At 39.9% G+C, this 10208-nt stretch overlaps 1 long non-coding RNA gene across 1 annotated transcript; it reads left to right on the top strand.

The window, feature by feature from the left end:
- The first annotated feature begins 507 nt into the window (after nucleotides 1-507).
- LOC132642423 (uncharacterized) lies at nucleotides 508-5606 on the top strand. The gene is made up of 3 exons (XR_009583149.1): nucleotides 508-711; nucleotides 3204-3254; nucleotides 5478-5606. It is a non-coding gene; the product is annotated as an uncharacterized LOC132642423 (long non-coding RNA).
- The last annotated feature ends 4602 nt before the right edge of the window (nucleotides 5607-10208 follow it).

The raw sequence follows: 10208 nt of genomic DNA, 5'->3' as shown, positions 1-10208 counted from the left end.
ATGCTGAGCGGATGCACCGGTACGTGATAGGGTTAGACCCCTACTTGGTTGATAGCTGCATGGCGATGGCATCGCAGACTGATATGGACATCGCCCGATTACAGGCTTATGCTCTAGGGATGGAGGACCGGCACAGAGAGGATCAGTCAGGTGGAGGTTGGGACAGAAGACATCCCAAGAGGGCTAAGTTGGCTGGGTATTCTTGGAAACTCCTAGGCAGACAGCCTCAGCAGCAGCACAGCAGACATTTTTCCCAGCCAGCATGGGATACCCCTCAACAGAGTTCGGGCAAGAGGTCTGGTGACACATGGTACTCTGGGGCAGGTCAGAGCTCCAGAGACTTGAGCTCGCGGGTGGACGGAGGTTCCGGTCGGTCGAGGCCACCCAGACCTCGGTGTCCTTATTGTGGGAGATGCCACTCTGGAGAATGTCATTATGCTACAACTGCTTGTTTTTCCTGTGGCCGTCCAGGCCACATTATGAGAGAGTGTCCGTATAGGACCAGTTCGGGTGGTGCAGCCCAGCCCAGCGGGTCAGTTGCTGATTTACCTTTTCCTTCTGTAGCGATACGCCCTATGGGGCAGAGTGTGCCGACACCATCGGGCCGCGGTAGAGGTCGTGACGGAGCTTCCGGTTCTAGCGGTCCTTTGAACCGCTTATATGCTTTGGCTAGCCGGTAGGACCCAGAGGCGTCACCAGATGTGTTTACAGGTATATTGTCCACGTTTTCCGAATATATATATATATATATATATATATATATATATACTTATACACACACGCATTGGTAGGTCCAGACTCTGTTTCATCATGTGTTCCTCCCCGATTGTTAGTATAACTGGGATAAGGCCCGAATTGATAAAACCGTCTGAGGTAATGATATAGGTGGATAAAAAGTGAGAGTCGAAAGTTAAAAAAGGCTAACGCAGTAGTTACATAATCGGGAAAATAAAGGGGCCCTCTCTATATCAGAGCGGGACCCGCTACGAGAACTTTCCAAAATTGCCAAGACCCCGACTTGTCCTAAATTATGTGACCAAGGTCGTGCGGGGCGATTGATGCAACTATACCGGCATTAACGCGTCTAAATGTACTAAAGTCTCGAGGTTAAGTGTGTTGGGGCCAGAGCAATTCTGGGATGGGTGACCCCCCTGGGAAGTGTACAAAAATTTTCATAAACGTAGATATATGAGGCCGATGGAAAGTCTGGGGTAACCTAAATAAATTAGAATGTACCGAAGGGTTAGAAACCCTAAATAGGTCGGGTAGCCTAAGGCGAACTCGGCCACCGAAGAAAAGGAAAGTGCGACACAGTCCTGGAATTAGAATAAATTTAAATGGCGTTTGAAAATGTATTGTAAGGGAAATGGTAATAAATGTATATGTGTGCAGATCACACCTCCCAGTTACGACTGTTTTGACTGACAGGCGGACCCCAGTAGTCAGTGTTATGATATATGAAAAACCTTGACTGAACGGAACCTAAAGGACAAAGTGAAAGACACGATATAACTGTCAGGAGTAGACTGATGTCGGTTTCACCACTAGTTAAAGCCGGAAAGTCTTAGCATAATGATATTCGAGAATAGGACAAAGGCAAGTGTGTAAAAGGGGATAGTAATTGTGACGTTTGGCAGAATTTTGAAGGAAATAAGGAGGACTCCCCCGAAATGCTTGTAAAACCCTATAAGGCTAATTTAACATTCGAGGACGAATGTTCTAAAGGGGGGGAGGATGTTATATCCCGTGTTTTCGCGTATCCGGAAAAATTTGGAATAATTGTGACTTGTAAAGAATAAGGCCACATTTTCATTTCATTTGACATATATGTTGTTGTTTATGAAAAGTGTTGACGCGGAGACATCGGGGAAGGTCAAGGGAAAAATTGAAATTTCGGAAATTAGTTTCGGGAATTTCAAAATGAGAATTCTAACAAAATGGGCTCAAAAAATTAAATTAGGAGGCCAAGCCCAACCCATGAAGGGTGGCCGGTCATGGCCTTGTTTTGGCCCAAATTTAATAAGTTGGTCATGTGATTAATCATGTGACCAACTAGTTAATAAAAAGGGGCAAGACTTATTAATTTTTCTAGAATTTTCAAGGCAAGGCAAGAAGGAGAAAACAAGAACCAAGCATAAGGGGCCATTCGGCCAACCCTCCCAAAAATCCACCCTCAAAATATTGATCCAAAAATTATTCTCTTGTGGTTTCCCTACTAATTAAAGGTCCCTCTACAACTTGGTATAATTATTTCGGAAGATAGCCCATTGGTTTCGTCGTTTGGATAATTTGGTGGAGTGAAGAAGCTTGAAGAGGAAGGTAAGAATTCATCCCTTCTAATTATGTTATGAAGGTTTGTTTGCGTTGTAGTATATGTAAATGAGTAGGAAATATAGAAATATGGAAGTTTGAATGGCGGAAGTGCATGTGTGCATGTGGCCGAATACATGTAGTGTGATTGTGTTGAATTTTGTGTTGTATTATAGTTGTGGTTATTGTGGAACTTGTATTGGAAGTGAAAGGTGGATGAAAATTTGATAAGATTGGAATTTGACCTATGGTCGTGTGGTATATGTTAGGAGGAAATATGTTGAATTTATTTTGTTTAACATGTTAGTTGCGTCGTCGCGATCGTTACAATGTAAATAGAGACTTAACGCTTCAAGTTTGGCATTAGAATTACATATATGTGTTCTGGGTAGGCTTGTATTCTAATATGGTTGTGATGTAAATATGAGAATGAATTACTTAGGTGCTAGTTATGATTGTCGTTGATGAAGTTAGACGACAATAATATGTTATGAATATGTTTGTCGTAGAATGGAAGTTTTGGTTGAATTATGGTTCCGGTGGAAAGTTTGTATATTTTGCGAATAATATGAAAAACCATGTGTAATGCCTCTAAATGATGTTGGAATGACGTTGATGAGTAAATGAGTATGAAAACATTCATGTTAAATTGAAAATGTGAAGTTAGTTGCGAGTCGTCGCTTAGACATAGAGATGTCTATTCGTGTTAGTATACGATTCTCGTTGTGGATTGATGTTGTTGGTTTGGTTGTTGCTGCTATTTGAGCCGAGATGATTCTCGGGGGTGCTATATTTATAGGGGAGGTGCTACCGAAATTTCGGTAGACAACTATGACTTTAAGTTGAATCCTTAAAATCCATAACTTACAATTGGTAAATGTGTCCATTTGTAGATTCTGGGTGAAACGGGAATCGAGTTTAAGCGAGCATAAGACGCGCGCAAGGTATGTAAAGCTAACCCATTCCTTATTTTGGCATGTCCTAAGTATACTAGGTCAATACTTGAGCCTCGGGGACAATTCCGTTCATGGAAATTCGAATTTGAATTTGAGTACTATTCATTCAATCTAATTGAATTATAAAATCTCACTTTTTGTTGGAAAATGATCAAACGTCCGAAACTTTTGTAAATGTAATAGAATCGCTTCGAAACTTCCATTGATGATTCCATAGATCCTAATACTTGTGATTCAGGTCCGCCACCTCGACTTGACCCGAGGTGGGCCCACTAATCCCGAGACTCCTTTGTTTGTTCTAATAGGCGTATTTTTGTATAGTGTCGGAAAAAGACTATTGTTTATGACTTTGGCTATCATAGAATAATGTCTTGACTGTCCCTGACGTTCTAAATTACATTTCGAACTATAAATGTAATTTTGGAAGTACTTTCGTGAAATAAATCCTGTATTGACCAATTGTTCCAACTAGTTTGACTAATGGGCTGATATTTGATTATATCATGTTTTATAACTATTTCGATTTATAAATTGTATTAGTCGCTCATGACTCTGCTCGTGCCCCTTTATTACGATATCGTTCACCGGTCCCCGGGTCGGTTATCGATCACGCGCACGATGGCAATTCGACCGTATGCCCTTTTGTTGACATGAGTATCCGGGCATAGGTGTTCCGATACAAGTACTCCGCTAGAGTATTTTGATATAAGTATTCCGATATAAATATTTTGATATAAGTAATCTGACGAAAGTATTTTGATATAAGTATCCGGATAAAGCATTATGATATGAGTCTTCTGAAATAAGTATTCGACATAAGCATTCTGAAACAAGAATTCTGATGTAAGTGTTCTACTATGAGTATTCTACTATGAGTATTATGATACAAGTACTCTGATGTTAGTATCCAATATGAATGTTCCCTGTAAGCTTTAGCGTCTCCAACTTTCATATACGACATCAGATTGTTTTGAAGTGTCCGAATAGGTTCCGGTACCAAAAACGTTCATGATCTTCCTGTATGTACATATGGTTCCAAAATCTCTGTTTGATCTGATTCGTAAGGACATCTGAAGGTGCCTGGTATGACTATAACTCTGATTCTCCGAAAAAGGCTTCTGAAACGCTTATAAAGCGTTCTGTACTTCAAACGCTCGTAACTTTCTCATACTACGTTGGATTGACCTGAAATCTGTTCCAAGCCTCCAGGTATCGGTAAGGACGCTTGTCTGTCGAGTCTTGGTTTCTATGTGCATCTGGTTTCTCACTACTCTGCTCGTGCGAGCCTTAGCATGTCTATTCACTGAGCCGGGCCAGGATACGTTATCGTGCGCTGTTCCCCTATGTTGTCTACTGTGTTCTGGAATAAAAACCGTGAGGGGTGGTCTGGGCTGAGCTCGATCCCCAAAGCGGACAGTATCTGCACTGCATAATCTGATACCAGGCAAACGCGTTGGGAGTGTACTGGGCAGAGCTCGAGCTCCCGAGACTGATCCGTGACCCGTGTACTGGGCAGAGCTCGAGCGGGAAAAACGGGCAGTTTCTGTATGGGATGACCACTGTACTGGGCCGAGCTCGAGGTGGCATACCCCTTGTAGACGCGTGTTCTGATATGATATGATATACTCCGGCTATACGCCGCATGATACGATACGTTTATGTATGGTGTGACCACTGTACTGGGCTGAGCTCGAGGTGGCACACTCCTTGTAAACATCATATGATTCACAGGTTGCAGCGTCTGATCCGATACGCTACGGCGTCCTGATATGGCATATGACTATAATGTGCACTATGTGTGATCTGCGTCTGGAAAGTAAGTTCTGATACTCTGTACGTCCTGTATTCCAACCGGTATACTATATCATCTGAGTACTCGGTAAGTCCCGTATTCCTTTTGATATATGACGCCATCTGAGTATTCTGTATGTTATACACTCCGTCTGACACATAAACTAGGTAGGCAAGTTGCGTCTGGAAACTCTGTACGTTTGGCAACCCTTCTGACAGGTTATATCGGTTTATATGATATGTGATGATCTGTATGACCTGGGTCTGGGAAGTGAGTGATTTTGATATTCTGAACCATGTACTTATTCTTTTACCGCTTGTTTCGTCTATAGTTCTGATTTCTGTATTCCATGCTTTACATACTCAGTACATATTCCGTACTGACCCCGTTTCTTCGGGGGCTGCGTTTCATGCCCGCAGGTACAGACGCTCATTGTGGTGATCCGCCAGCCTAGGGTACACAGTCTGCTGTTTGGAGTGCTCCTTTGATCCGGAGCCCATACTTTTGGTACAGAACTCTCTGTTGTATATGGTTTCGTGTTTATGGTTATTTTTTTTTGGGTATGGCGGGGCCCTGTCCCGTCATATGATTATGTTGTCTGTATTAGAGGCCTGTAGACATGTGTGTAGGTCATGGGTCGTGTTTGGTCCGTGATGTTTGCTTGGTTTGTGCTCGGTTTACCCCCACGCTATGTTAATATGTTCGATCTATGTTTATGATATAAATAATGGTTTAAATGATATGTTTATAATTTGGGACACACGAGATTCGTAATATGTAGGCACAAGTGAAATTTGGTTAGCCTGTATGTTCGAGTGTCCATGTCGGGCACTAGTCACGGCCTACGGAGTTGGGTCGTGACACTAGACTCCCAGCTTTTCATAACAGGGCGATCCAAGATTTTCTTGAAATTGCATTTAGAAGTCTAATTGAGTCGAACTACAAGTTGCCTGAATTCTCATGTAAACTGAGATATATACGAAACTCAGAAGCCAGGGTCCGACCATATATTTGAAACTCACATAAAAATGAGAGGTAGTTTGGAGTTGGGTCAGTAAAAAATTCAGGGTTAGTCAAATTTCGTTGCTCAGGGATGGTCTCGCCATTCTTAGTCAAATTTCGTTGCTCAGGGATGGTTTCGCCATCCTCAAACACTGAAAGGGCAGTGTTTGATACCTAATTTATTTTAATTACTCAGAGTCCTTGGATATCAAACGGAGTGAAATGTGTATTTTTCACAAGTCAAAATGATTTTATAAAATCATTAAATAATATTTTCCCATTTCATTTGGTAAACAATTTCAATAATATTATAAATCATTTAAAAATTAATTTACACATTTTTATAATTAATATGGGACATTTGCTGAATTCAATCAAGAGGACAATCTAAAAACATTATTTATTTAATTGTTAAAATTATAAGAAAATCAATTAGTAAGCATTCTACTCCGTTTAATTCAAGAAATTTGATTAATCAAATGAATTAATCATGTCTACCCCTCAATTCTTGATTTTGCACAGTCAATTTGCATTTGTGTATTTTTTTTTTGAGTTAATCATAATTAATCAAGCGTTTAACTGTGGTTAATTTCATAAATTGCTTACTATAGGTTAATTGGGGCTATAATTGAAATAATAAATTTGTTGGGTAATTCTGCCTTTGATTGAAATAGCCAATTTCCATGGTTTAAGTTCAACTGGGGTCATTATTACAAAATTAGCCTTTAATTGCGTGAATAGTTTGATTCTGGCTTTAATTGGAATAGCCAACTTCATGGCTTAAGCAATTATTTCTTTGCCTTTTCTCCACCATACTTGGGTCAAACGAGGTATAATATTCCTTTTTATGTTGCTTTTTTGCATAAACAATGGTCAAAGTACTAAAATTTGTTAATGGTTTTTATTGTTACTCAACTTTGAATTCACGATTATCATTGGCTCATGAGGAACCAAAAGAATTAATTAATTTATGAGTCAAATCCGACCACTTATCTGCTTGTTCGCTGAATCTCAACCGTTAAATATGTTTTGAGGGCAAGCAATTTTAAAAAATTGCAAAGCCCCACATCGAATTTGGTTAGGGTTTGAGATTTTTGGGATCCTATAAATAGAACCCCCAATTCACACTTCACGAGACAGGGAATACTAATACATATTCACAAAAATCGAAATACCTAGGGTTTCTAGCAATTTTTACTTAAGACTTTTAATTTTTTGATTAGTCTAAGTTTTTGTAAAGACCCGTTTGATCGTTATTACATCTACGACACTTTTGACCCTTTCCTGAGCTTGGTTAGCTCATTTTTGACCCGAGGGGACCATTGATACGCTTCTCGAGGTGTTTAAATTTAATTCGGGTGACTTTTTGTGAAAATTGGGATTAAAACGAAAAATGGTTGACTCAAAGTTGACTTTTGGGTAAACGGACCTTTTTTGGAAATCCGTCAATTCCGAAAGGTTCGGATGGTCATTTAGAACTTGTGTGTGTATTTTGTTTGGTTCCCAAAGCAATCGTGTGCATTTTGGGACTTGCGTGGGAAAGATAGTTTTGAGGTATTGGGGGTTGACTTGGTCAACGAGACCTCCAATTGGAATTCTGAGGCCACGAGTGCGTTCGTAATGCGTTTTTATGTATATCTACATATTTGGTTTATGTCTGGGAAGTTTTAGGATGGTTCCGAGTGATAAGTTCAAGTTTGGAAGACACTAGAAAAATTATAGTGTCTGGTGATCGTCGAAGCAGTTGGGTGGCCGCCGAAGCGGTCGGGTGGCCGCCAAAGCGGTCGGGTAGCTGCCGAAGCTGTCACACCCCAATTCCACTAGGGTGTGATGGGCACCCGGCCCCATATCCGAAGCCGAGTGAACCCACATACCTTTAGGACGTACAAAATCTTATTAGTCTTTTAAATCAAATAAAATAAAATACACAATAAACTCTCGAATTATTTTTATCGGATGTTTTCCAAATCAAACAGAATCTATGATCATACAGAATTTAAGGCATAATATAGAAGGACATATCGGCTGATGAAGCCGCATACACAGCTGACATACTATACCCACGACTCTGTCTGCAAAGTCTCTAACATAAATCCAGAAATCATAACGTACAAACTCAGACTCGGCAACACTCCGGGAGAAAATGGAGCCTGCCAACTCCGCTGGAACATCTTTTGTAATGACTTCAACTCATCTGGGTGTACCTGCGCGGCATGAAACGCAGCCCCCGAAGAACAGGGGGTCAGTACGAAATATGTACTGAGCATGTAAAGCATAAAGTACAATAAACAGAATCATAACCAGGTCCAGAAATCCAGAAATATAATAGATGAAAGCATATCGAAATCAGAGGTACCGAAGTATAACAGACAGTATCATGATCAGGATCGGGAGTACGGACATACAACAGAAGGAATCATAATCAGAGTCAAAAGTACAGAAAGTAAGTACAATAACCGGAATATCAAAGTGCTTACTCATAAAGCAGAGATAATGCACGTCAGAACATATGCCATATCCGGTCCCCATTATGGGACTCGGTGAACAGACGTGGTCGCCACCCCGACACTGGCGCCACAACACATCATACTCCGGATTAGGAAATAGCTCTGTAACATATCATATCATATCCGAGTGTGCACATATCATAGCATATCAGATGGCCATATCATATCATATCATATCATAGCATATCAGAATAAGCGTACATGACACATCATACTCCACAACCCATGTACACATATACCTGCCCCCTCACATCGAGGCACGGCGAACAATGCAGTGGAATACGCGTGATAACATATCCTGGCCCGGGCTCAGTGAAGGAAGAATTGAGGCATCCACGAGTAGAGTAGTGAGAAACTATATGCATCACAAAATATTTACAAAGACTCGACAGAATAATTCTGAATGACAGGTCATTTAGGAAAGGAATCAGACGATAGTCATAGCACGTACCTTTCGGATGTCGCGGGGGATTATATCAAATTAAAGCTTTTGGGATTGTTTGAACATATCAAAATATAAAACATTTACAGAATCTCGATAGCATAACTCAGATGGCAAATCATATATATATATATATATATATATATATATATATATATATATATAAAAAGATTGAGCGACGATCATAATGTATGTCTTTCGGAGGCCACAATGGTTTGTATCAACATAATCCTTCTGAAATCGTTTTCATATTTCAAAACATATTGTGAGACCTCATAAGATATTTGAAACGACCGTCATATAGTAGTTAGAAGAGTAGCCAAGAGTTTCCCTTGAATTTTTCTCAAAAATAAGTCGAACGGAACAATAAAGACAAATTCGGGAAAAGTGGGCCCACCTCAGGTCAAGTGAGGTGGCGTAACATATTACATACGTTAGACTTCATGACATCACCCATAAGGGTTTTAGGATAATCGGGTCCTACTTGTGCAAGTTCTAGACATTTAGACCATTTTTCCAACTATTTATAGAATATTTAATTCAAATCTACTGAATGAAAAAGAAGCAAATTTAAGCACAGATTTTGAAGAGTAGAGTCATCCCCGAGGCTCGTATCCAAACCTATTACATCTAGGACATGCCAAGAGAAGGAAAGGTAAAGCTTTACATACCTTATTCGCTCCTTACGCCTCTCTAAATTCAAATCCCGTTTCGTCCAAAATCTACATTTGGTCACATTTACCAAATATAAATCATAAGGTTTAAAAGTTCAATCTTAACCAATACTTGTCTACATAAATTTGGGCAGTATATCCCCTATAAATTCAACATCCCCGAGAATCTAACTCGGCCCATTTAACAACAACAAATCCGAGAATGGAACTCGGCCACATTATCAACAACAAAACCAACAATCACATCTCCAACTTCAACAATTTATTCAAAATACAATCCAACATTAGTAGCTCCTTTTACACAATCCAACAACATTTCATTTATATTTAATTCACAATTGTTCACACATTCAAATACTAATCCGAAACCATTCAACAATATTCAAGAACACTTCAACAACCCGCACAATATCTCAAACGGCCAAACCAACATACTACCCAAAATCTTCCAAACTCAACAAAAACAATGACAACACATTTTCTCTCTTCCAACTTCATGAATTACACCAACAATTCACACTAACA

The sequence above is a fragment of the Lycium barbarum genome, chromosome 5 (assembly GCF_019175385.1).
Source record: "Lycium barbarum isolate Lr01 chromosome 5, ASM1917538v2, whole genome shotgun sequence".
NCBI lineage: Eukaryota > Viridiplantae > Streptophyta > Magnoliopsida > Solanales > Solanaceae > Lycium > Lycium barbarum.
This window is presented reverse-complemented; position numbering and strand designations above follow the sequence as displayed.